This window comes from Mus musculus, chromosome 2, assembly GCF_000001635.26.
Source record: "Mus musculus strain C57BL/6J chromosome 2, GRCm38.p6 C57BL/6J".
In the NCBI taxonomy this organism is placed as follows: domain Eukaryota; kingdom Metazoa; phylum Chordata; class Mammalia; order Rodentia; family Muridae; genus Mus; species Mus musculus.
Genome location: NC_000068.7, coordinates 103,624,097 through 103,651,136, shown reverse-complemented (window position 1 = coordinate 103,651,136; position 27,040 = coordinate 103,624,097). Strand labels below are relative to the sequence as shown.

Here is a 27,040-nt window from a genome sequence, read left to right as displayed (position 1 = left end):
ATGAGCATTCTATATTCCGGTTTCAGAGAGCCTAGCTGTTGTTGAGGGAAGGTTGACATTCTTCACAGAGGCAAGCAAAACACCTCTCTCTTCTATTAATATAACAACCAAAATAGAGAAAATGAGGCTGCCCTGGGTGTGGCGATCTAACTTCAGAGGGCATCACTGACTCCTGCCTCCATGCAGGTGAGAGGCCTGCTCAGACAGCATGGCTAGCTTTCTGATGTGCCACTCTCAGTGGGAGAAGAAGGGCTTATGTTGGGAGGGAGACTGCATGGAGAACCATGGCCAGAACTACAACCCTCTTCCTCCATGAATCAAGAGAACACCAGTGGGTGGCTTTGTTGAGTGGATACTATTCTCTACTTTCCTCTGTGTCACTATTGACTAGGGCCCAATTCTTACCAACAGGCATCAAGTATACCGGGAAAAGCTACACCCTCTCATACCCCCTCTATGCTGTGATAAAAAAGCACCGTCTTTTTGAAGGGGTAAAAGCATTTATGTTGGCTCATAAATGTAAACAGTGGTGTCACTTCCTAATGCTTTTTCTGGGAGTAAGAATGATGGAAACAGGCCATTGTGTTCTTTAGATTGGAGCAGCACACAGATAAAAGGCATTATGCCAAAGGAAGTTGAAATGGAGTCAGGAACACAATTGTCTCTCAGGAAACTACTATATAACAATAGAAAGATCTCTATAGTAAAATAAGATGTGAGACATTGCAGACTGAAGAAAAATAAACATTTGGAAGATGAACATACTGTAGGCTAAGGTAATTCTGTTTGTGCTAGTGAGGATGTGGGAGCCTGGAGATGAAATATTATCCTCCCTGGTTACCATTGTGAGTGCTCACAGTGTGCAAGGTGCTCAAGGATCCAGGAAGTCTCAAGCATCTGCCACAAAAGGCTCATAGTCCAACTGGGAAGAGGGGACTTGCATGCAACACGCAATGCCAGAGGAAAGCCCAAGATGGTGGCTCTGAACTCAAGCTCTAGGGGTCATGGATGTGAATCCAAAATGAAGGCCACTAGATATAGCATGTCTATGCATATTTATCTCTGGACACATGTGTATACATGCGTGTGAGGCCAGAACACAACATTAGATATTCTTTTGCTGGCTTGGAACTCACCAAGGAGGCTAGGCTGTTTGAAAGTGCCAAGGGTCCAGCCCAACTGGGATTGCAAGCATGGAGAACAAACTCGGATCTCCATGCTTTTAAGGCAAGCACTTTACCTACTGAGACATAGCTCCAGCTCCCTAGCCTCAAATTCTTAGTTTCCCTGCTTCAGCTTCTCAATGTAAGAGTATAGGAACGCGCCTTCACGTCTGTCTTGCCACTGTGATCTGTTTAAATTATATAACTACATATGACCAACATATGAGATATAGCTATAGTTAGTATGAAATGTTCCTAATCACTCCCTATCCCTTTCCACAACAGAGCAACGGAGGCAAATAAAACATTAACATGCAAGATATGGAGATCAGAGATTTGCTCAAGTTGAAATGGAGTAAACACTTTGCTCTCTAAAGTCCCTAACTATTCCCATTAGAAGAGCTTTACCCTAACATGACACCTAGTCTTAGAGCAAGTACTGAGTAAGTCCTATTCTGGCTCCAGTATATGCCACCATGCCTGACTCTTTCTCTCCCTTCCTGCCTGCCTAATATCCTTTCTTTCTTCCTCCTTAGACAAAACTCAAACTCAAGTTACTGTTCTACACATAAGGGAAATGGGGCAGAAGTTAAAGTCATTAATTCTCTCATCTATTCCAGGAACCATAACCAGAGGGAGTAGCCATGATTCCACAGTGGCTCTGAGGACATTCTGAAACCTGCTTAAATGAAAGCTAATTCCTGGTTATTTTTTTCCTGACATAACTATTCCAGCTAAACATCAGGATATCACTGTTCCCTAAAACAGAGTAGAAGTGTTAGGGTAGGTATTAAGGCCTCACTCTCCCTGGCTCTAACCACTGCCAGTTTCTAATTTCAGCTGGGACACCTACACTAGGGTCAGTTTATAATCTACTGAAGGGAGGGACATCTCAAGACAGAAATAAATCACACCAGGAACAGACACCCAGAAAACGTGAATTCAATAAAGCACAGACAGGAAATAAATCATTGCCAACCACTAGCGACCAGTGCAATGCTATTGGCTTTTTTTGTTCCCAACTCTGGCTCCGGGTGAGGGTCTCTGATTCTGGGAGAGGCTCCCCTTCATCAAGCTGAATACTGCTGTATTTCAGATTCAGGTTCCCAATGAGAAACAAACCCAGGTTTGTCATGATTTTCTGTGCTTCTGCTATAATAACACATCATTTGTGGATCTACGCTAAAGCAAACACCAGATGGTGGTGGTGTAGAAAGCTGTCCCGGGTTCTGACCTTCAAGCTAAAGCTGGTTTGTTTGGGGAAAGGAGGCAGGGTTGTGGGAGAATCAAGCCAGTAATAAGACTGGGTGTCAGCGACCTGTGCAGTGTGACATTCAGGGATCATGGGGATGGGGGAATCTGAGCTGGTGTCAGGTTCTAAACACTCAAGGCAAAATTGCCAATGACGTTTTTCTATTTCAAGTTAAATGGTTCTTGAAAACTTTTTTCTTGAAATGGTTCCTGAAATCTAATTTATTTTAGCCCTGCCCTCTTTCTTTCTTTTTCTTCAGGGAGAGTAGTAGGGTGAGTCACAGGCTACCCTAAAGGTAAATTATTATTTTTTATTGGGTATTTATTTCATTTACATTTCCAATGCTATCCCAAAAGTCCCCCACATGCTCCCCCACCCAGTCCCCCACCCACCCACTCCCACTTCTTGGCCCTGGCGTACCCCTGTACTGAGGCATATAAAGTTAGCATGACCAATGGGCCTCTCTTTCCACTGATGGCCGACTAGGCCATTTTCTGATTCATATTCAGCTAGAGACACGAGCTCCAGGGGGGTACTGGTTAGTTCATATTGTTGTTCCACCTATAGGATTGCAGATCCCTTTAGCTCCTTGGGTATAAAGGGAAATTATATCCTGAGACGGCTCACTAGTGGGGGTCTCTGTTTCATGGACTCTCATAGCTATAAGGCTGCAGGAGCAAAACAGAGGCTGCCCTGTTTTGGTGCAAGATGCCTGGGAGGCTCCGAGTCACTCCCACATCATGGCTTACCCAGACAGAGAGCCCCTCATAGCAGTAAAATGCCCTCTTAGCAGTTTAGCCACTAAAGGCACACTTGTTTAGTAAGTTTAAAGGATTTAAACACACAGAACAACCTCATTATTCCTCACATATAAAATGGTCCCATGAATCAGGATGAAGAGAAATTGTCATGGTCCTGCTAGGTTGGCTTGTTACAAAGATGTGTCTCAAGACTGACCTCTGAATCCTGACTTGTCTATTCGGACATGAATAAGTCCATTCTCAGCACACATGGAGAGCTCTTTGTGGATAGAACAACAGAGAAGAAAAATCATGAACAAAATATTTATCAAAGCAACTCAATCTCCAGGCATCTTCTGGGAGGAACACAAAGAGGTAAAGGGATTATTTAGGCTAGAAGATGTCTCAGAACCCAGGCCAGGAAAGGGCAAACTTGCTGTGATACACTCAGAAGAACTTGGTAATGACTAGTGTGAGTATTATTAATGATTGCTTCTTCTTCTTCTTCTTCTTCTTCTTCTTCTTCTTCTACTACTACTACTACTACTACTACTACTACTACTACTACTACTACTACTACTACTATTATACTTATTATTATTATTGTTATGATGCTGATGATGCTGTGGCGCTCAGAGGACACATGTGTGGCGTCTGTTTTCTCCTACCTTTCCATGGGTTCTGGAGATTGAACTCACTCACTCAGGCTTTGTGGTCAACTGCTTCTACCTGATGAGCCATCTCTGTAGCCTTTGGAACTTACTTAAATATCTGAGACAACATTCTCTGTCTCTGCTTCAAGAGTGCTCAAATTACTGGTATGAGATACCGTGACCTGCCTTTTCCTCTACTTTAGAGTAGTTAGGATCCCAGGTCTTTGGCCTCGTTCAGCCAAGATCACACCTTAATACCCTGTGACAAAGTCTACAAAGCCCCAAAATGTCAATAGCTATATTCTAGTCCCCAAGTTTCCCAAGGATTGCTAATAACCACACACAACCATCTGAGCACCACCGCCAATGCATGCTCCAAATGATCTTGGTCTCAGTACTGCCTCAGTTTCCCCAGTCAGCTGGCTCTTCTGGAACCTCCAGAGTTCTCCAAATGGCTCTAGAGACTACTGTGGGAGCCTCTCAGGAGCCCCATCTGCTTTCACCATAAACCCATCTAGATTGTGGCCCATGTCAAACTCACTGTAGCTCTGCTTTGGCGCTCAACTTCATTTTACTCATTCCAGCTCCAATGTTGTGGAGCTTAACTCACAGGAGTGTGTTAGGGCAATTTGCAGACTCTTGACCCACCTAGTTATTTTCATCCACTTTCCTTTTAATGACAGAGAGAAAGAAGGTGGCACTCCTTTATTATGTGTTGCCTCTGTGTTTTACATAGGAAACACATTTGTCAAAGATTTACAGAAATGTCAGAAGCCTAAAGATGATTGTGTGTCAACCTCTTAGTACTTCAGTGTCATAAAATGGAATGATGGGAGTAAATACGTGACTCTGAGCACTGTTGTGAGTACAAATGTATACAGACCGGCGTCTAGCACCTAGGAAACCTTGGGCAGTATTGGTTCTATGTGGTACCTTCTTTTCCATCCTTCCATCCTTGTCTGCCCTGCAGCCTTATAGATACCTGAATGCATAGGCTATCAGTACTTTTCAGAATTGGCCTGGTTATGGGATCATCTTTAGAGGTTGGCAACTCTAGAGGGCTAATAAATCTCCAGAGACCTTCCCTCAAGCAAATGGAAATGAAACAAGAAAGCAAACAAAAGAGGCTCCACTATATGTCAGGTAAACTTTGGGACATCTTTCTTTTGGTATTCCTTCCCAGAAGGTCAGAATGAGACGCACCATCCTGTGTTGAGATACTTTCTGCTCCTAATACCCAAAGGCCTGAAGAGTTGATGAGTGTGGTGGAGTGCAAGAGAAAAGCATGCTAAATGTAAAAGACAGGGTTTCTGAATTCAATAACTCGTGGTCCTGGCAGATCCCATACCTGCACTCTGCAGAAATGAGTAGTAGCTCTTAAATAATAAATACTCAAGCTCCCAACTGCCGATTATGGTATAATTCCATGAGGGGTCCCTGAAGAGTACACATTAGCACATGCCCAGCACACTGCCCAGGTAGAGCTACTTCTACAACACTCTCTAGAAATACACACCTTCTTCCTTCCAGGGATCAGTCTATACTGATAATTGGTATTGGCAGTTGTGCTTAAATGGACATTTGGTTCAGAACAGCTTCTTAGAAAGAATTTACTAACAGTTACTTATTTTGTGGACTTACTTCAAGCAATCTATTTGAGACCACAGTTTGGAAATATAAAACTGGAAACCCAAAGACACCCAGTATCCTGCCCAGAGTTAGGAAAGGGTGAGGGCAGTGTGGAGGGGGTCTGAGATTCAGTTCCTACATCAAGTCCCTCCCATCTTCCCCTTCCTCCAATAGCCTTTCCTACCCTGTGTGGGTTGGCATGTCCTTTTATCTAAATAAGACTTTGCAAAACACTTTCATCTTCTGTTTTTATCACTCAGTTAAGTTGAGTAACCTAAAAGATTTTCTGCAAAGCGTGTAAGTTATTTTAAAAATAAAAAACAAACAAAAACAAAAAACTGCTCAACAGTCCATGTATCAATTTTAGGTAACCTAGGAACAGTTAGGACCAAGATCAGGTTTGTATGGAAGATAGAGCTGTATAAATGCCTCCACTTTACGATATTCTTTATTTGGGGTTCCTGGAAAGGCCTTCATTCCTCTCTCATTTGGAAGACTTAGCTCATAAAAACCTGCATCTTCCAAGTTTTTGGATTTATATAATTGCATTATATAAAACATGTACTTTATGTATTTGATACAAAGTCTCATGTAGCCTGGGCTGGCCCTGACTTTATTATGTACCTTAGGATAACCTTGAACATGGGATCCTCTTGCCTCTACCTCCTACCGCAGGATTACTGGCTTGTACCACCACACCCGACTCTCACTTTATTTTTATTTCTGCAGATCTAGGGTAGTGATAATGAAAACTATTAAGAAGGACAGTAATTGGATTTCTGTTCTGTAGATTAATATAGAGCACATGAATTACAAGCCCAGGAGGGAAGGGGCTGCAAGAGAACCCGATGCTAATTCAGCTGTGATGAGTTGATGCACGTAGACTTGTGGATAATGGGTATTGGGATAAATTTGTAATTGTCTGCATTTTCTCTCTTTGGAAATGCTACTACACATCCTCCTTTGGCTTCCCCCATCCAAGGCACAGCCATTTTCATGATTTGGTGAATAAGCTACATTCTTCTGGCTTTTAACAAGCACCATACAGTGCTGTCTGTCCCACCCCTCAAATTAAATAAGACTTGTTGTGACACAGCTGCAGTTCCCGGCTGCCAACATTTGGGAGGCCAGAACAACTTCCTACTTGGCAGGGAAGGCTGCTGGTTTTTACAGAGTCCTTCCAGCCCCTCAAACACCAGCACACTCCTGGTCCTCACATCCTCACATATGGAATGGTGAAATCAGGGATTACTGCACCCATTATGCTGAAAAAAGAAAAAAGAAAAACTGCTATCCAGACATGCAGCAGGTTCAAGGCTTGCACAGTAGGCTCTTTAATACACTGGTAGCATTAGTTAGGACCATCTGTTGGTTAGGAATAACATTCTGTTCTCTAAGGGATACAAAGACAATTTCAGAAAGTTCTCTATTATCAACACTCTTGTCTGTGTTTTACTCCCAGAGTCTATAATCTGGGCACCTCCTCTAAAGATGGAAAATTTTACAAGGGAAAGAATGTGCCCAAGGTCACACTGCACTGCCAGATCCAAGAATTACTTCTCCATTTGCCTGGCAGAGCAGAGCCCTTGAGTCAGTGTCTAGACAAGACAAAGGAGGGTCCTCCTACAGCAAAGCTAACAGGGATGCAGAGTGAAGCTGCGGGCATCTTCCAATTACACCTCCAACAACCAATAAGCCCACTCCTAGCCCACCCCCACCATGCTTTCTGGTTGGACTTTTCTTCCTCCATTAGCCTTGATAAATTACATGGCCCCACAGCAGGGACTGTTTCTTCCTCTCAGCTTTGTTTGGAGCATTGTCCCAGCAGGGCTCAAATAAAGGGCTATTATTAATGGTGACAATAATGCGATACTGTTTTCTCAAGGGCCTCCACCAGGGCCTGCCAGGTCAGCGCTGGCAACTTGCTGCTGCCTCTTGCTGGTAGTTTTCATCTGCTAAAGCCAGCTGTCCAGAGGATGGCACCCTGTCCTCTGTATCCAGTCATTGACACTTTTATTACATCCTCTATAGCCCTGAAAATCGGACTGAGAGGAACCAATAGACCATGTCAGAGAGCCATGAAAGGACTAACCAGGCCACACACAGGAGGCACCCCAGGCCCAGGGCAATGGGTTCCAGATATATTTAGAGCTGAGGATACTCCCAGTTAGAGGCCTGAATGTTAAATGCCTTGCGAGTCTGCTGTAGCATCAGAATGTTGCAGTGTCTTTGAAGCTGTGAGTGCCTTGAAGGTTAGGAATCACGTCTTGAGCTGTTTGTGGTGGGCAGAGAGGACACGGGGAGCTATAACATGATTAGACTCACATGTGGGAGGGGGCACACGTTTGTATCATTGTTCATAGGAGAGCCAGACTCATTCTTCATATCCATGAACTGGGTTCTAACTATTCATTAAGAAAGGATCAGTGGATAAAGTAAAATTGATTTTAATTTTAACTAATTTGGGGAAGGCAGCTTCTCATAGAGCCCAAGTTGGCCTCACTGTGTAGTTGAGAATGAACTTGACCTTCTGCTCTACCTGCCTCTACCCCCTGAGTGATGGGATTAAGGGTGTGCACCACAATACCTAGCTTTATGTGATGCTAGAGATTAAACCCAGGGCTTTGTGCATGCAATGTGAGCACTGTGCCAACTAAACTCCATCCCCAATCCCTAAAATTGTTCTTCTTTTATTGCAGAAGACAGCATAGCTTAGCATGGTAGTATACTATATAATCCCAGTGCCTGAGGCAGGAGGATTGTGAGCTGGAGTTCAGCCTGGGCTACATAGTGAGATCCTATCTAAAATAAAACAAAATAGAAAAGCAATCAGTGTGATAGGGCAGGGCAAATGTGGATATGAAGTAGGTTTTAAATATATCTTAGTCCCCATTTGAGTTTCTCTTTTCACAGTTTGATATCCACAGTCAACTGCAGTCTGAAAATAGTAAGTGGAAATTTCTGAAAACAATTCACAAGTTTTAAATTGTGCCCTATTCTAAGTAATATGGTAAGAATCTAACCCACTCTACCTCAGATGGAAACCACCCCTTTGTGCAGTTTGTTCACACTGTAAATGCCACCTGGCCTCTAGTCACTAAGCAATGTCTCAGTCATCAGGTTAACTGTCTCAGCATTGATGGGTTGTGCTCGAATAACCCTAATTTTACTTAGTAATGGTCTGAAGTACAAGATTAGTAATGCTGGCAATGAGAAAACAGCAGAGGGAAACAGTAAAGGGGCCTTAAGGAGAAAAGTGGAAGTTCTCAATAAGGAAAGAAAACAAGCATGCTGAGCTGAAGGTCGTTTGTAAAAACATACTCTGAATTTGTGAAGAAGGAAAAAGAAATTTGTGTGGTTTTGCTCTCACACCCAAACTGTAAAAGTTAAAGTGACAGTGCATAAGTGCTTACTTAAAATGGAAAAGGCTGTGTGTGTGTGTGTGTGTGTGTGTGTGTGTGTGTATCCATGGCATTCTGAGGTACCCGCTGGGGTCTTAGAAAGTGTCCTCTGTGGATGAATGTGACTCTTTTATGTTCTAGGTTCTCAGGTCTGTGTTAATTCATCTCAATGGCCGAGTCTCCCTTCCCTCCACATTGATAAACAACTCACCTGGGCAGGCTTTGCTTTTTCCATCACCTGCTACTCTTAGCCAAAGTTTCTTTAAGTAGAAGGGGGAGGGGGTTGGCAGAGAGGCTGGGAAGCTGGACAGCTGTAGGAATGAGTTAAGGGTCCCCTGCCCCCCACAGGACTGACATGTCTCTGCTTCTGAGAACACAGATCAAGTCTAGATGCAGAAGGAGACAAAGTTGGGTGAGCTAGACTTACCTCAGAGCAAGGGGCAGTTGGCCTTTATGTCTCTATTAAAACCATCAGTCTATCCCCCAGTCCCTTGCCACCATCTCTGTTAGGAGGCTGAGGACAATTCTCCATGATGACTTCCTCCCCAGGGGATGGCACCTGACTGGCTTTGCTCTATCAGTCTGCCAGAGAAGGGCTCCCATATCTTCTCTAAGGAAGGTGACACTGGCCTCACCAGGATTCCCCAGCAAGAGAAAGTGTGGAGGGAGTCCCGGTGCCATCAGGGTTCGCCCACACCCGATCTTCAAGAGTCAGCTTGGAGGAGGACCTCGATGAGGAAGCACAGGGCATGGGGCTCAGCCTGTGAGTCTACCATGGGTCTGACTCTCCCTAGCACTCGCAGCCTTAGATCTTTCCTCTCAGAAGAGATCTGTAATTTGCTCGACCTCCATGATTAAATGGCCTCTCAGATCTATGCTGAAGTGAGATCATGGGTCCTTCCCTGTGCTCTGGATAAGAAGAGAGGCCATCAGGTCAGTACAGTCAGCATTTCTCCTCCAAAGCAGAACATGTAGGAGTGAGCCCATGCCTTTGCATGTTATACTTAAGGCCCACATCCATAGGAATTTGCCCAGATGCTCTGTGGAGACCTTTCAAACTTGCTTAGAAAAATCTGACTGTCAGCATCTGGCTGGTTGGGTGGTTACTCTCTATATATCTTTAGCCTTTTCTCCTTAATCTGACCAAAGAAACCCACAGAAAAGCTCAAAACCAATACACTGGTCAACTACAAGGCCCTCTTTGTTCTGGACCAGTCATTTCTAGAGCACTGAACTGTGCGAGGTAGGCCCAGGGTGGATATGTCATTCCTGCAGCTGGGCAGTACTGCCTGCAGCCCCAGTCACACCCCTCCCCACTGTGGCTCTGCCCCCTTATCCTGGGTGGAGGGCCTCGTTTCCTTTTCATCTAAGACTGCTCTGGCCTAAAGATTTTTTATGCCCCTATTCAAAGTCCTTGGCCACCAAAGAATTTAATTCAGCCTAGAGGGTGAGGAGTGAGAAGATGTGTATACAAAGCTGGTTCTTCCACAACCAGCTCAGGGCTTTCCAAGTGACCTTACTTTCTTATGACTCAGTGGCTTCACCTAAAAGCGAACAGAAAAAAGGGTACCTGGCCTATTCTTGCCAAGGAAGATGCTGGGAGAAGAGACCACCACCACCACCACCACCACCACCACCACCACCACCACCACCACCACCACCACCTGGAACACTCTCAGAAGCAGGCTTTTAATTGTCCTTAGAAAAGGAGTCATGGGTAGTGGTTCCCAGGCATCCTGGTCGGGCTCTTTACCTTCCTGAGAGAGGCAACAATGCAGCAGGCCCTACAGCATTCTAGTCACCAGGGGAGGGGATGCTAAAGCAGATGCCTGCAGCACAGTGAAGCTTTCAACCTCTGGGAGATACCAAGAAAGGTTCTCAGTCCACAAATGGATTTTCTCAGAGATGTCTCACAGAGTCCCTTCCCCTGGATACCCTCAGTGAACTTTCTAGCAAACAGAAAGTCTCTGTGGGGGCAGGTAAGAAAAAGCATGAAACAGTCTGGTCTCATTTCTACCACTCATTCATCATGGGATTTCAGAGTAGCCTTATCCTTCCTGGCCTTCATTTCCTCTTCTGTGAGCTGAGTTGGCGTATGAGACTGAGCCCTTCTACCCCTGGTGCTGTGTACTTCTTTAGCCTGCAGGAAAACAGTGGTGTGTCTTGTTATTTCTAAGCAAAGGCCCTAATTGTTCTCAACAGCCCTGAACTCCTCTATCTAAAATCCACAACCTCTCCTCTCCCCTCCCTCCCACTACTCCTCCTTCCTCTGAGACCCACAAGACTGTTACAGAACATTCATTTATTTTTCTTTGGTGCTGGGGCTGAACACTCTGATGACTAAGCCATTGAATTTTAATATGCTACTGTGCTCCTGGGAAGATGCCTTCATTTCCCAGCCCCCACCCCCGTCCCTGCACCCTGCAAGGACATGTGGTAGTCGTTAGGAACAGTTTGATCAAGTTTAGGTTTTCAAGGTGGAGGGGGGGGTGCTGGTGGCCAGGCATGATAAATGGACACAACATTCAGAGGGCTACTCAGAAAATAAACATAAAGCCCCCTTTGAGCAAGCCCACCAAAAACAAACTCCCCCAAAGCCATTTTCTCTATTTTGGTGAGTGGGGGTGGGGTGATAAGGGACATATCAAGAGGAGGCAGGGTCTTTTAGATAGATGCTAACATTGTTGAGGGCACAGAAACTATTGTATGGACAACTATCAGACACTGTCAACCATGTCACAAATGCAACATCTTTCATGGCTAAAGCTGGATTTCTAGCTCATGAGTTCCTGGGAAACAGCAGGCCCCAATTTCTGACCTAATTCCCCAGAGAAATCTGGATCACCATGTCAGAGGTGGGCAATGTAACGATCCAGGAACACCCCACTGGGACTCAGTCTTGTTGACTTTCCAAAAGCCCCTCACAACAAGAGACAACTTCCTTAACTTCTCTTGCTGGACCTCCGCTCCCTGCCCCCAGCCACTCTCCCATCCTACTTTGATTACTACCTGACTCTCTTTTACATTTCTACCCCAGCAGAAATAACCTTGGTTCCTGAACATGCTTGGGTGGACAGACAGCTAAGAATTACAGTGTTTTTCCATGTGATAATGATGCTCTGGCTCTTGCTAGGCAACTCTGAGCCTCACTCAGACTGGTACTGACATCGTGGTAAAGAGATATGTAATGTAATATGAAGACAATGACATGAAACGGGAAACACGAATAGTTGAGCTACAACAGCAAAGTGACAGGTGAGACAAGCTCCTGACAGTTGGCGAGTTGGTGTGGTGACTACACAGGTGTGTTCCAGACAGTTCTTACTGGGGGCTGCTGTTTCCCAGCAACTTGTCTGGATGTTTGAAAACATTTGTGATATAGAAAAAGACAATCTGAAAAGAAGACTCAGACTTCTCAGTAGTGAGATTCTACCTCCAACCAGAGGGTAAGGGGTGAGTCTGATTAAGAGCCTAGCAGGAAGGAGCATGGCACCTCTGTGTTCTCTGTGCACAAGAGCTTGCACAGTGCACCCGGGACGGAAATCATCAGTGACTCAGGCTGTCCAGGAAGCCCCTGGAGACTGTCCTTACAAATCGCCTTCCATGATGGGTTTCATGTGCAGGGATCTCAGATGCAATCCTCAGATGTGTGGCAGGTAGCTAAGAAGATGACAGCTCCCTCTTGTCAGTTTCTGCTGAGCCTCATGTTTTCCTTAAACTTCGTTTTGTGTGTGTATGTGTAGGTCAGAGGTCAACTGTGTGTAGTCAGTTCTCCACTTCAATCTTTACGTCATTTCTTGGGATTGAACTCAGCTTGTCAACCTTGATGGCAAGAGCCTTTATCTCTCTGGCTCTCGGTTTTATTTTAATACTAGTCATGTCAGATGAGAGGCTCACAGTACACCAGTATAATCTAGTCTCATCCAACTAACCCTATCTCCATGGACCCTGTCTCCAAATAACAGTACATTCTCAAGTGTGCAGGATTCAGAAACAACTGAGTCCCCTGTCCCTCTCACCCAGGCTGATCATAGGAGCAGCTATGTATTTCCAGCTGGGAGAGTCCAAGCCTGTTGGGTGGTTCATCCACTGGAGAAATGCCCACTGTGACAGGAACAGGCTCTTCTCTTTTTGTGGTTAATGCTAAAAGGGACATTGGTTTTACAAAAAGTACTGTGGTTTTCCTCAGGAAGTGCCCCCAGCCAGAGTCCGAAGCGTGAGACCTCTGTTCAATGAGAGCTAAATGGAGAATTGCTGGCTTTGCTGCAAAGGACACATTTGCCTATATTGGATCTGGAAATATTCCTCAAGCTCATAGTGTGCGCGTGTGTGCGTGTGTACTTATCTGAAGAGAACATGAGCACTGGTCCCTTCTACAGTCTACCCCTGGTCTAGAAGACTTTCTCTCCAAAGGTTCAGGTAGTGCTTTATACTTTGTGTACCTTGAGGTCCTTGTCAATACCTCTGTTGTAGCTCACAAGTAGCCAGAGACACAGGGAAACAAGTGGGCACGGCTCTGTGGACCTCTACTTTTGGGTGCTGAAAGTGAATATCATATGAATTCTATGTGCCATGAGTCATGAGCTGTCTTTTGATTGTTTTTCAACTATGCCATAATGTTAAGGTCACTCTTAGTGAGCAGGATGTAGCCCATGGGCTCTCAGCTTCTAGACCCCCTTAACAGCACACTACTGAACATCAAGAGTTGTTCTTTGACAGCACAGCACTGCTGTCATGGCAACGAATCTCCCTCTCAACTGCACAGCTGGAAACACATTTTTGTATGTGTCAGTCCTCTTGTACACCATTTCTAATCACAACAGAATAAGCTGCCTCTATTTTGCAGATGAGAAAACTAAGACTCAAAATCCAATTTCTTATTTAATAAATAGTCTAGCCAGGCTGGAATATATATCTTCCTGCTCCTTATCTGGTATGGTGGTTTGAATATGCTTGGCCCACGGGGAGTGGCACTGTTAGGGGTTGTGGCCTTTCTAGAGGAAGTGTGTCGCTGTGGGGATGGGCTTTGAGACCCTCCTCCTAGCTGCATGCAGGGCAGTCTTCCTCTGTTTGCCTTTGGAACAAGATGTAGAACTCTCAGCTCCTCCAGTGCCATGCCTGCCTAGATATTGCCATGCTTCCTGCCATGATGATAATGGACTGAACCTCAGAACCTTTAGGGCAGCCCCAATTAAATGTTGTCTTTTATAAGAGTTGCCTTGGTTGTGGTGTCTTTTCACAGCAACAGAAACACTAACTAAGACATCTGGTAAGCCAGGTAAGAGGCCATAATGCCCAGATACAGCCCAAACTAACTTCTCCACAGACAAAGTCAAACACCCACCCCTTCACAACATCTTTTGTCATTCCCTACCCCAGTGACTGTCCCAGGAAATCTGAAGCAATTGGGGTGTAGGTACAGAACTGAGAATTGTCCCCCCAGAGAATCCCTGACCCCCAATCAAGAAAACCAGCCATAGTTCTGGCTAGAGAGAAGCTCCCTGGTGCTTTGTAGATTTCACTCTAAGTAAACAGCAGGGGTTCTGGGTCACCAGGCCTGGCAAGTTCATAAGCCATCTACTGTGTCCCAACCTTGCATGTAGCGTTCTTCCATCTCTATCAGGGTTAACAACTACATGCTGTGGAGGCCAGGTATGCAAATCAAGAGAAGTTTAGAAACAGAGTCAACTACAGTAAACTGGGAACTCAGCTCCCTCCAGCAGCTGTTACCAGATCTGGAATTATTGCAAGTTTTAAATAATAGGGGGTTAAGTGAGTATTGTGTCAAAAGTTGTCCACAGACATCCACACTGTACCATGCGTTGCCTCTGCCCTTAGGCTTGTCTCTAGATGTATGCAGCTGACAGTGCCTGGTAGTCAGCTACATGAAGTAGCTGCTCTTTCCTAAAAACTCTCATTAAAAGAGAGGGCTTTTGATGGAGTGGTAACAGAGAGAAACAAGAAACCATGTGATCCTGAATAGACCCACAGAGGTGGGGGATAAAGCATGGAGCTAGGAAGTAGATGAACACTGAATTATTCAAGACAGGTTCAGCCCAGGGCAGAAATAGAAAATAAGTCCTTGCTGTGTCCTGATTCTGACTAAATTGAACTTGACAATACCTTGTCACAAGACACCTTTGATGGAAATGAAGATGATAATTGCCGATGCCATCCAACATGGTGATTGATAATGTTCCTTCTCCCAAACCTTGACTGTGTCCTTGAATATCAGTAAGGTGCTTGGCTTGGGGCCAAGCATCCATGGTTACAGGGGAAGGAGCTCAAGGATAGGCAATTACTTCCTCTGTGTTAAGATTCTGAATACCAGCCATGAGCCATGAACAAGCCTTGTGGTCAACCATGAACCACATGTACAACAATGGTGCATAAGATACCATCTCCTGGTGACACCACGGCATCTTAGTTTTGGCAAGTATGCTCTGGTGTTCATAGGTCATAGATAAAATCTAAAGGGCATACTGCTCAGATCCTATACCAGGTACTTATATGTGAATGTACATATAACATGTCTTGCTCCCACAGAAGACACCTCCCTCCACTCCTGCTCCTCGAGAGGGCACCATACTGTACTTGTCTTCATATCACCAACATCTCATGAGCCAAACTTCAGCAGAGGATTTGACTAGTGAGTTCACAACTATGTCATCCCTCATGGAGCTTAACTGTTGCTGAACAAACTCACATGGGGATCAGTACCACTGGAGCAATGTGTACTGGGTCTTCTCAAAATTGGTATTTATAAGGAAACAAGGAGATGGGTACTACCCAGTGGCTTCACTGCTTCTCATTGATGTTAACGGCCTTCACTGTGCAGAGCCTAGAACTCACATCTGTCACTGGAGGAATCAGCACCATTCATGGTCCACTGGGTTGCCAGGAGACCTTAATATAATAATGACTGTAAAGAACAGAAGAAGACTGCTAAAAACAAACAAACAAAAAAACAAACAGTTGCTGTGGTGTGTTTCTGTTTAGATACATTTTTAAGTAAATATAGACTCAGAAAATTGGTCTTTAAAAAGTGTGAATTCCAGACTGTCTGGGTTCTAAAACTGACCTGACCACTCAGTCCTAGCTGTGTGACCTTTAGCAGCTTGCTTGATTCCTCTACTCTAATTTCCATATCTGTAAAAAGAATAATAATAGAATATCCTTCAAAAGATTGTTGGGGGGGGGGGCTAAGTAACTCACATGTATAGTGTTTAAATAGTACTGTAACATGTAAACATTCCACAAGTTTAACTTTTCTCATGCTTACTATTGTTATTATTCCTGGGTCCCAGGAATGGAAGGGTGGGAAAAGTCTCCGCCTGACTTCTGTCATAGGGCTTACTTTCCTTTCATTACTGGCTGTGATGTTCTATGAAAACTGGCCAAGGAGACACCAGGGGTCTGCTTTAATTGTTTTGTTTAGAATATGTCCTTATTTCAACTTGGAAAGAAAAGTGAGCCTACCCAGGGCTGAGCCTGTCATTAGAAAGCTTGGGGTCTCTGCTAGATAATCAGCTGCTTCTAGCTCACTGCTTTGGAGACTAAGCTAGCAAGGGACATGGAAGGGAGACGGCATGATGGCTCTCTGGCCTCTTCATCACCCTAGATAACTCTGTCTCTCTGTGTGTTTTTTCTCTTTGTCTCTCTGTCTCTGTCTCTCACTGTCTCTGTCTCTCACTGTCTCTGTCTCTTTCTGTCTGTCTGTCTTTCTCTCATATACACTCTATGCAAATGATGGACCTCTTGATGGTTTTCCCATCTAAGCAACACTGAGAGAGCAGATGGAAGAAGCAGGATCCCTCTTGACAATGGGTCCTCCAGAGGAGAACTGGCTGCAGGTCTAGCTTCAAGATCAAGCTTCCTAAGAACTTACATGTTCTTCTGCAGTAGCATTGAAACAGCAATATAGGAAAGAGAAAGGCAATCTGACACTCTGAGTGGTATGGAGGACATCACTCAATCAGTTGCTATGGGAGAAGGGATAATAAGTATGCTAACAGCCTTCACTTGCTAAGTACTTTGTGGAAAAGGCACTCAGTTCTCAGACTAATTTATGGTACTATCACCTCATCTTACAGTAAGAAAAGAGAAAGTCAGAGCCAAGGTCACAGTTGGTAAGCCACAGAGCTAGGATTAAAACTCAGACTGTTAGACACCCACATCAGACTCTTAACCACCAGCCTACCTTCCTTCCCTGATACCTCCTCCAATACATGCCTCTCACCCAGATTCTCACTCCAATACATGCCTCTCACCCAGATTCTCACTCCAATACATGCCTCTCACCCAGATTCTTGCTTTGCCTTCTATTAATAATGCTGCAGTCATTTAGCTGGCTTATTCTGTCTATTGCTTTTCCAGTAAGTCCTTATGTATGAAATGGTGGGTTGCAATGGGATACACACACACACACACACACACACACACACACACACATCCCCAAAGACAGGGTTTCTGTGTGTCGTCCTGATTGTCCTATGCCAACACCACCTGGCTATATACATAATTTTTATTTTTGAAAAGAACTTCTGCTGGATAACATTAAGAGAAAAATATCTGGGCATGTGTCTTAGTGGTAGAGGCTTGTCTATGGCGCACAAAAGTTCTGAATTTGACTCATAGCACTACACAAGGAGGGGGTGGTAGGTATGAATGAATGAATGAATTTTGGCCAGGCAGCTCTCACTGTATCTTAGTAAGTTCAAAGTCAGAGAACAGATCTGAAGAAATCCTTGCAGACCTGAGACCCTCCCTATGTGATGTAAGAGTGAGATACACAGACTTGGCTCAGCATAACAATACACTAACACTAATGTGCCTTGGAAATCCACAATGAGCTCTCAACCTGGAAACGTTTTCTGCTTCTCTGCTTCCAGCCAGCTCAGCTCCTTAGGCACAGGTTGCCAGTCATTCCGGCTTACGGAAGGTGATGACGGCAATGAAGAACTGGACTGGCCGCCCTGACTGCTGACTCCTACCTGGGACCCTCCCAGCCTCCCAGAGGGCCAGGATGCTTCCCAGGTGGTAATGACTCACCTGGGCTGCAGGCAAACCCTGCCAAACCCTCCTTCCCTGATTGCACCTTGGCTTTCTGTGTGGTAGACCATGGGGGCCCAATCGCACATCACTCCAATTCTCTTGACTCAAAACCCAACAGGAAAAATCAGATTCCATCATTTGGAATACATTTGGCTTGGGTCCGAGACAGCATTCTTACTCAAGACCTGACTCAGAACAGGGCTGTAAGCCCCAGGCTAAAGCTGGATGGAGGAGAGTCTGAGTTACCAACATGCCCTTACCTCATTGACTTGGGGCTGTAAATAAAGATGAAGAAAAGCTACTAAAATCCCTCCCACCCTGACATACAACACCACATTCTCTGTGGAGATGACACACAGCACACTAGATTTTTCTCCAGAAACAACTCTGGGGACAAAACTACCACAGGCTTCCCTTGAACACAGTGTCATTTCCTTTTTACCCTGCCCTAAGAGGGGCTGACACAGCAATCCGATCTTCGATTTCCTGCCTAGAACCAGTCATAGATGAAAAGCTATGAACCACAATCACAGCTCCCATCAACACCCTGTCTACCCCAAGTCACCTCCACTTAGGTGGCCCCTAGCTCCACACCTCCCTTTTGGGATCACCTTTCATCTGCGTTTGCAGTGGTATGACTAGTTTCCCTGGAATAGTTAAGCAGAGTTAATTGCGCACTGTATGCTAAGGGATAATCACACACTGCCTGCCTTTCATGCCAAGCATATCTCTAAAACTCTGGCTCCCTGTTAGACAGGGCACTTGCATTCCTCTCATCAGGACAGCTGGGCATGGCCTTGACATCTGAGGTAGGGGAGGCCCTGGCTCAAGAAGGTCATGATCTTGCTGGAAGTGGCACTGGCTCTGCCACTCCTCCACGCAGTGCTAACACCTAGTATCTGAAGAGACCTTTGCACCTTTAATTCATCAGCTCACCAACTTCTAAGAACTAGAAACAACACCCAGGTGTCACCAGTGTGGGAAGGCTTTGCCCTGGTGACCTGGAAGTGGGATTTTATTTCTTTTTTTTTTTTTTTAAGATTTATTTATTTATTATATGTAAGTACACTGTAGCTGTCTTCAGACACTCCAGAAGAGGGCGTCAGATCTTGTTGCAGATGGTTGTGAGCCACCATGTGGTTGCTGGGATTTGAACTCCGGACCTTTGGAAGAGCAGTCGGGTGCTCTTACCCACTGAGCCATCTCACCAGCCCCGGGGGATTTTATTTCTTATGGGAGGCTCCTGAATGATACCAACTAGAAATGCCACCACTTTCAGACAGGAGAAATGCAGCATTGCAGAGTCATGTCAAACCCCTGACCAAAGGTGACTAATGATTCCCAAGACCAAGGGTCCTGACCAATTTTAAGTTTTCAAAAAACATTTAAAATAGATTGTCTTTCTTCTCCCCTGGATTTAATCAGTTATTTTTGGCTGCAAATAAAACTAGTGCTAGTCCTTACTTGAAGTTACACTTCATAATCCAGTTACTATTCTTAAGGGAAAATATTAATACACAAACTTCTATTTGGCTATACATACCACGTGACTCCTTCCATACACACTTCCCCAACGCAGCCCCTCCCACGCCCCAAGCCTGCCATCTCATCTTGGCTTTACTGGCATACACATCTGGATCGCATAAATCTCAAGTATAGTTTTCAATATTAGTACTGCTTAGGGTTACGGCACTTGACAAGTCTCAAATGCTGGGATGTCAAATCAAATCACTCTGACCAGTCACAGAAGAGACAGGGTAGGGAGGATGTGCAAGGAGACTATAATAATAAACAAGGGCTTGCAGCTGACCCGGCCATTCTTGTTCAACTGCATAGAGGCTCAGCGGTAACCTAATGGACTCTCAGGTTCAAAACAGTGTTGACCTGCAGGCTCACATCTCCACCCTTCCCAGATGGTGTGAGGAGGTGAGCAGTGTGGCTGGCTGGGGTCTGCTAATGCATCCTGATTTCTACTGCACGGCCAGGCAAAGACGCCTGTATTCTTAAATGTGTCTCGTCAAAGCAATTCCACTTTCAAGGCAGCTTCTCGGATGAGTGCCACTCCCAAAGACATAAAGAATATGAAAGATTGTTTCTAGGGTAAATCCATCACCCTGGGGCTTTATGCTGCTTGCCAAATACAATGTAAAAGCTGGGATGACTGGGTGAGGAGCCAGCTCAGCAGATGCCCACTGCTGAGAAGAATACATTTAAAGGTTAAAATTAATCTACTTGGGTATAACCCTGGTGAGTCTATGGTCCAAAGAACATCTTTGAAGGTTTACATTTTACTTTTATTAGTCACATTTATGTCTTTACCAGTTGATCCAGCTTTACAATGTGTCATGACCCTGAGGGTTTTAGGAGGGCAGTGGATTTGTAAGGATACCCTGAGTGCTTTGTGATCAAACCTAAAAGCAAGTAGCTGCAAAAAGTGAAAAAGAAAGGGTCGTCTGAATTTCATTTTCCTGTACCATAAACAAAGCAAAAACAAACAAAAACATTATCTTTTGTTAATAGTCACGTAATGCTTGTTATAAACATTGGAGACAAGCAAGTAGCACGGAATCTCTTCAGTGTTTTTTCCTAGCAACTCCCAGAGTTGCTGATAAATGTTATGTGAAAATAATGTCCACAGTTCATGCCTTGAATATTAGTGGGCTAAACAGTGTTATTTATTTCTCTACTGCCTGACTTCTCAGGCCCTTGAATATGCAAATGTGCAATAAAATGACAAAAAGACAAAGACAGTATCATATACTTCCTAAACACATTTAGCTATGGAATCTTTTATGGAGCCTTCTCTCTTGAGGTGCATTCTGAGAACACGTTGGGGATTAATTGATGCTTAGGTTCTTAGTAAACCATCAGCAGTCCCAGTCCACTGATAAGGCTCTATTTTGATTTCCTGTAGGCTCAATAGGGTCTGAGCTTGTCGGCATCACCGTTCTGCAGGGGGAAAGGTAAGTAAATGTACATGTGCTGCTGTGTGCTGGCATTTCCAAGCTGGAGATGAAATGCCCAGTGGAAGCACAGAGAGGTGCCCCAAGTCAAGAGACCATCAAGCAGTCTGGGAAGATGTCCAAAGATGCCCGCCTCTATAGAGGCACAGTGGTGGCAGACCATGATTAACCCCCAGGTGGTCTAATGTCTAATGGTTTGTGAAAAGCTCACAGGAACACAGCTCTGAGGTAGAGCGTGTATGTACAGGCCGTCTGCCTTCCCCTTCATATCCTAACTGCCACCAATGAAAGCTAAACAGAAACCAGAAACCATTGTCCTCCTGTGAAATGAAATCTGAACGGGTGCATGAAGTCCCTGGTTAGTGTGGCTGAATGAGTGTAATGGAGACCTGACTCTGCTTTCTTCACCAAAGTCAGCACTGCTGTTTCCTGGGCGTCGGCAACTGCCACACTTTGCAACACAATCTTTCATTCCCCCTGTAACTCCATGAGAAGTCAAGACTTCATTTCCCTTCACAGAGAAGGAAGTGAGGGCTTAGAACATTTGGATCTACACTGGAAGGTTTAGCCAGTATTCCATATGCTTTGTGTAACAGGAGACTCCCATGCAAGAGGTTCTTGTTGAACAGAGGACACAAGGAATCATAGGCAGAAAGAACGGAATTAGTTGGGATGAGATTTCAGATCTGTAGGCTTCATGTCAAACTCTTCACATTACCAAAAAGGAAGGAGGGCGACTAGGGAGCTGAGCACCCTAGCTATGCTCCTGTCTGCTCTGCTCCCTGCCTGCTGGGTTAGCTCCAACAGGCACACCAGGGAGGACATCACGCAGCTCTCCCTGTGCCCACTCAGCATAGCCTTTCCTGTAGCCTGCAGCCATCACCAGTCTTCTCACCTTTGAGAACTGCCTGAGGCCACTTTTTTTTTTCCTCTTTCTGCCAATTCAGAACGTACCTCCTTCTAGAAGATGTTCAGGTGCTTTCCACAAGCACTTGGAACATCCTCTAACCCTCTTACTCAGTTCATTGGCTCTGCTGAGCTGAGTTGAGGCTGCTCTACTCTATCATGATGGCTCCTACCTGTGCAGTGCCAAGAAACTCTCTGACTTCTCTGGCTAGCACACCCGCTCAAGCCTCAGACCTGTGTCTCCTATCAGAACTTACACCACCATGCTTTCAACCCACTGCAAAGCCTCTGGACCTGAAACCATCGATACTCTCTCTGCTCTCTGCGTAACCTTTTGTGGCCTCCTGGTGGGCCTATAGGTCAGTGAGTTCCAAAGCCCAAATCGTTTGTTTTCTTCAAAAGAACTAATGAGTAACAACAGCTATTTGCTACAATGAAGCGGCACCAATGAGTCCAGGTTGCTGACAGCTTTTTCATGTGAAGAAGCTGATAGGGAGGACATAGAACTGCACTCCAGGATCGAGCCAACTCTCTTCCTAGCTCTTGAAACACTGTTTCTGCCTGAAAAAGAAAGGAAAAGAAAGGAAAAGAAAAGAAGAAGCAACACTGTTTCTTTCCTTCTAGCCAAATGGTGCATTTTTAGACTGTGGAAGAAAAGTATCCTGAGTAAATGCATAAGACCCTGTGCAATATTTGGGTACAGCTGTAGTCCATAGCAATAATGATAAGAGAAAAAGACTGTAAACCACAGTGTCCAAGAAAAGTGATGCTACATGTTTATCTTTGTATCTTGGAGCTGCCATTGCAAAATACCATAAACTGCATGGCTTATAAGCTGATAGAAAATTCTTTGTCACTGTTCTGAAGGCTGGAAGTACAAGACCAAGGCAAACTTGGTATGCAGGGTGGGCCTACTCTCTTGACCCACTCTCTTTGTAGCTGTGACCTTGCATGGTCAAAGAGGTGGTGCCAGCTAGCCTTTTGGAATCTCTTAGTATTAGGACTCTACCTCGTAACCCTGTCTGAGGCTAATAGTCTGATGACTGGGTTCCTAAGACTTGTAATTTCTAATCGCAGCAAGTAGGAAATTAGCGGTTTGCTTATTTTTGTAGGGAGAGGTAGGTAGCAACAGGACCTTGCTAAGTAGCCTAGGTTGGCCTTGAACTTATGATGCTCTTGCCTCATTCTCCCAAGTGCTGGGATTATAAGTATGCTCTACAATGTCTGGCTGGTACTTAGATTTTTCATTTTTCTGCTTTTGAGTCAGATTCTCACTCTTTATTCTGGGCTGGGTTGAAACTAATTACTATGTAGGCCAGGTTTGCCCCAAGTTCACAGTATTTACATAATCCTCAGCTTCATATATACTGGATTACAGATATGAACCACTATAGTGGAGTCATCTGGCATGATAACATTTCAGCATATGAATTTGGGAGGACATATTAATTCCACAGCGATACAGGACATCTTGTATAATGAAACACCTTGCAAGACTTTAAACATGAGTATGGAGTGGTGGGCAAGATAGTTCAGAAGGCAAGTGTGCTTGCTGCCAAGAGTGACAGTGAGTTCAAGACCTGGAATCCACACAGTGAAGGAGAAAACCAAACTCTGATCTCCACACACGTGCACACAAACACACAAACACATACACACTTAAATGTGAAAAATTTAAAGACTTTGAAAACCTGTATTTGTTGAGTTAAAAAGGTGTGCTCAGTGAAAACAGCATTCAAAGTCTGACATTCTTGTAAAGACAATCTCCACATCTTGAAGACACAAACACTAAGCAAGGGGATTACAGATAACCTTAACATTTCTGCTGTGCTCCAGTTTTAAAGTTTGTCTGCACTGGGAAGATTGACTGGATAGTAAAAATATATAAAACCGTTTCCTTTGGGGGTAGGAGGTGGGAGGTGCCATTCCTCTAACCACTGTTCCTTTTCTATTTTTCCTATTGTTTTTTTAAATTTTTACTTCTGTTTTATGTGTGTGGGCGTTTTGCTCGCCTATATGTCTGTGCACCACGTGTGCAGTGAGCACAGAGGAAATGACATGAAAGGGAACACGTGCAGAAGAGGGTGTCAGATCCCCTGGGACAAAATTACAGATGGCTATGAGCTGTCATGTGGGTGCTGGGATTTGAACCTAGATCCTCAGGAACAGTAGCTAGTGCTCTTAACTACTGCGACCTCGCTACAGCTCTCATACTGTTCATTTGGTTAAATCAGGGCACATGCCCATTTAACATATATAGAACCAATGGTGTGTGTGTGTGTGTGTGTGTGTGTGTGTGTATGTGTGTGTAAAAACCATCTCATTCATAAAAGCTTCAAAGGCATACAGTAGTAATTTAGAACACAAGTCAAGACAAAAAATTTTAACAGAGGCAGCCAACCTAGAAGGCATCACCACAAGATGGCCACTGAGAATAAAGTCTTTTTCTTTTTTCCATGCCAGGTAGTTTTCAACAGGAAAAAAAAAATCTTCAAAAATGAGGAGCAGCTGTTGGGAAAGATAGCCCAAAGGCTGGAGATCACACTTGGTTCCTGCTCAGCCATATTACCAACTAGTTTCTTTGTCTCTAAGTCCCTTCAGAAGCCAGGAGGGAGAACCCTTCACTGGCCAGGTCTGTTCAAATAAGCTGGTTAAGTTCTACTTCTTAGTAATTCTACAAGGACCTTTCTTGCCTGGATTTACAGTCTGACAGACCCTCTCAAACAGCACCACACACTTGAACCCATGTGCTGTTGTCTCCGTGTAGGTTCTGCTATGGAGAGTGAGGCAGGGGTTAAGGGTCTGTACTTCCAACAAACTCCTAGCTAACACTGATGCTTCAGAACAGAGTCCATGTTCTGAGATGTCAGACCTAAGCTACAACTTCTTAGACAGAAAGGACATCTGGGTTCAGCTCATCAATGCTGAGGTTAAACTAACAAACAAAAAACAACAAAACCTGGGACACTGCCACTATCTAGGAGAGCATTGCTCAGCTTTTGGGAGACTCTTAGCATCTCAGGACACTAGTGACCAATTAATAAGGGACCTAAACAGAGCCTGTAAGAGCATGGATGATTTAATACTCCTATCAAAATCAGCCATTTGACACACTGACTAGGAGATTGGCTCCAGCACCTGAGCTGCCTTATAGAACACTTGCATAGATAACCAGAATCACCATTAGGTACCCAGAAAAGGTAGGCAGTACCAAAGATTCTATTCAGAAATGGAATGGGAAAGATATTTGTAAGCCACGCCCAGACAGTAATTATTGATTTGCTTCCGTGTAAACTAGCAATGGGAGGAAATGTGAGGGTGGAGAACAGGTAAAGTCCCACTCAGAAAGAAGCAACTTGGAAAGCGTCATGGGTAATAAACAACAAAGGTGGAGAGAGCAGAGGGAGGACAATGAAATGGTGTGAAGGACCCAGGCCACGCTGCTGCAGCTGAAAGCCTGTCCCCAGAGGTCCTGAACAATGGCAGCAGGCTCTGTGTTTGTGCACACCCCACTTGATACTGTCTGGACCCAGAGGGGTGTTAATGAGGCTCGGTGGAGAGGCACACTCCATTTTTCATCACTGACACTCAGACGGGTAGTCCTCAGCCCAGGACCTAGGCCAGTCAATCAGATACCAGTTCTCTGTGTATAAACACCTTCCACTCTCAATCAGCAAGGGAGGCAGGTGCTGGAGATCTGGTCACGGTCAGTTGGACAATCTGATAAAGCCTTCCTGGGGTCATAGTGGACCAAGAATAGACCCAGCATAATTAGACCAGGAGGAGGGGGGTTGTCAGGCAATCCAGGCGGAAATAACAGGGCCTCTGCCAATCAAAGTGAAATCCAACTGAGGGGGAGGTTGGGGAGGGGAGTGTCTGTTGTATGAGTGGACAGTGGGGGAGGGGAGCTTTCTCAGAGGCTGGCTGGTGACTCTAGCAGGACTGAGTAGCTCATTATTCGAGATCCTGAGCTGGGCGTCACTATCGATCACTATCTGGGGACTCTGGGGATTCATCATTATGCAGCAGGACCCAGTGTGTGCTTTGCTTCTGTGACAGTGCAACATGGTCATGTAGCCTTGCTGGCAGGAATGCAAGGTGGCTCTTCCTTTCCCCCGTTTCCATTATACTGCAGGTCTTTTACTAGTGAAGATGCAGGAATGGGCAGTCATTATGAAAAGACCACACCAGGCTCTGAGCTTACAGAGCTATTCTGCACATTTTTGTCATAGGGAAGCTGGTGACAATTGATAGATAAAGGCTTACTGCCTTGCCCTTTGATGCTGTCACACGTGCACAAGATGCCAGACTTGCAGGGATTCCTCCCTTTCTTCCAGGAATTCCTCCCTTTCTTTCAGAGAGCTCAGTGGAGCTCTCTGCTTTATCTTGGCACAGGGCTGGACTTTATCTCATGGGTCCTGTACCTCTTGTTGCTTGGCTGGGTCCTAAGCTCCAGCCCTGGGAGGCATCTAGGCTCCTCTTATGCTATTGTTTCTTTTGCTGCTAAGCTAAAAGGTATCTCCATGCAGTTTGCTTTTGTACCTGGGTCCACTGGTAGCTTCTGTATCTACCCTTCATGCTCCTTGGAGCAAAATCAACACACCTTCCAAATAAATTCAACATCACAACCTACTGCACTGAAGGTTTCTTGGAAGAAAAATAAAGGAGATTTATGCTGCACACTTAAGGCAGAAAATACTATCAGGGCCTCACCCTGCTTCACACACACATGCTCCTTCCAGGGCCTGCTTCTAGACCCTCTCTGCCTGTTCTTGGTTCTCCCCATCCCTCACCATTTGGACACTATTTATCCCTTTCTACTCTCTTCCAGCAAAACAAAAGCCTTTTAACCCTTATTCTCTCCATGTCCCCTTGGAGGCCAAAAACTATATTCAAAGACATTATTCTGAGAGAAAGCTCAAAACCTTAAATGTAGCTTAATTCCATTTATATGATATTTCCAAAAGGCAGATCTGTCATGATGGAGACAGACCCATGGTTACCAGGGGTTGGGAAGAGCATGACTAGAAAGCTTAGAGGGAGCTTTTTGGAGTGATGATGAAATTGATCTGTCTTCTGATAAGTGTGGTGTGTATTCATATCATCCGGTTTTAACAAAAGGCAATTTTTAAAAATGTATGCAGCAATACAATGGAGGTGAGGAGATTTGTTAACTAGCAATGATCAACGGATCCTCATCAACCAGTGGAGTTCTTTCCTAAAATTTTCTGGAGACAGCTTTCTATACAATCTACCCAGCTTCTCTTTGCAAGCCAGAG

The 27,040-nt window shown here is 44.8% G+C and overlaps 1 protein-coding gene and 1 long non-coding RNA gene across 2 annotated transcripts in view, besides 1 other annotated feature; both read right to left on the bottom strand.

The window, feature by feature from the left end:
* Abtb2 (ankyrin repeat and BTB (POZ) domain containing 2) overlaps positions 1 to 27,040 on the bottom strand; it is a 152,114-nt gene that overhangs the window by 67,287 nt on the left and 57,787 nt on the right. The gene's annotated exons all lie outside the window — the stretch shown is intronic.
* 8030431J09Rik overlaps positions 6,356 to 27,040 on the bottom strand; it is a 72,653-nt gene continuing 51,968 nt past the window's right edge. The window contains exon 2 of the long non-coding RNA XR_866592.2: positions 6,356 to 27,040. This exon is cut by the window's right edge and continues 27,309 nt beyond it. This is a non-coding gene — a long non-coding RNA (RIKEN cDNA 8030431J09 gene).
* Positions 23,605 to 27,040: part of an enhancer, noted in NCBI's record as "VISTA enhancer mm1312", that runs on past the window's edge. NCBI's record gives its function as "enhancer in: hindbrain (rhombencephalon)[4/5] | forebrain[3/5]" and the evidence as "EXISTENCE:transgenic organism evidence [ECO:0001131][PMID:17130149]".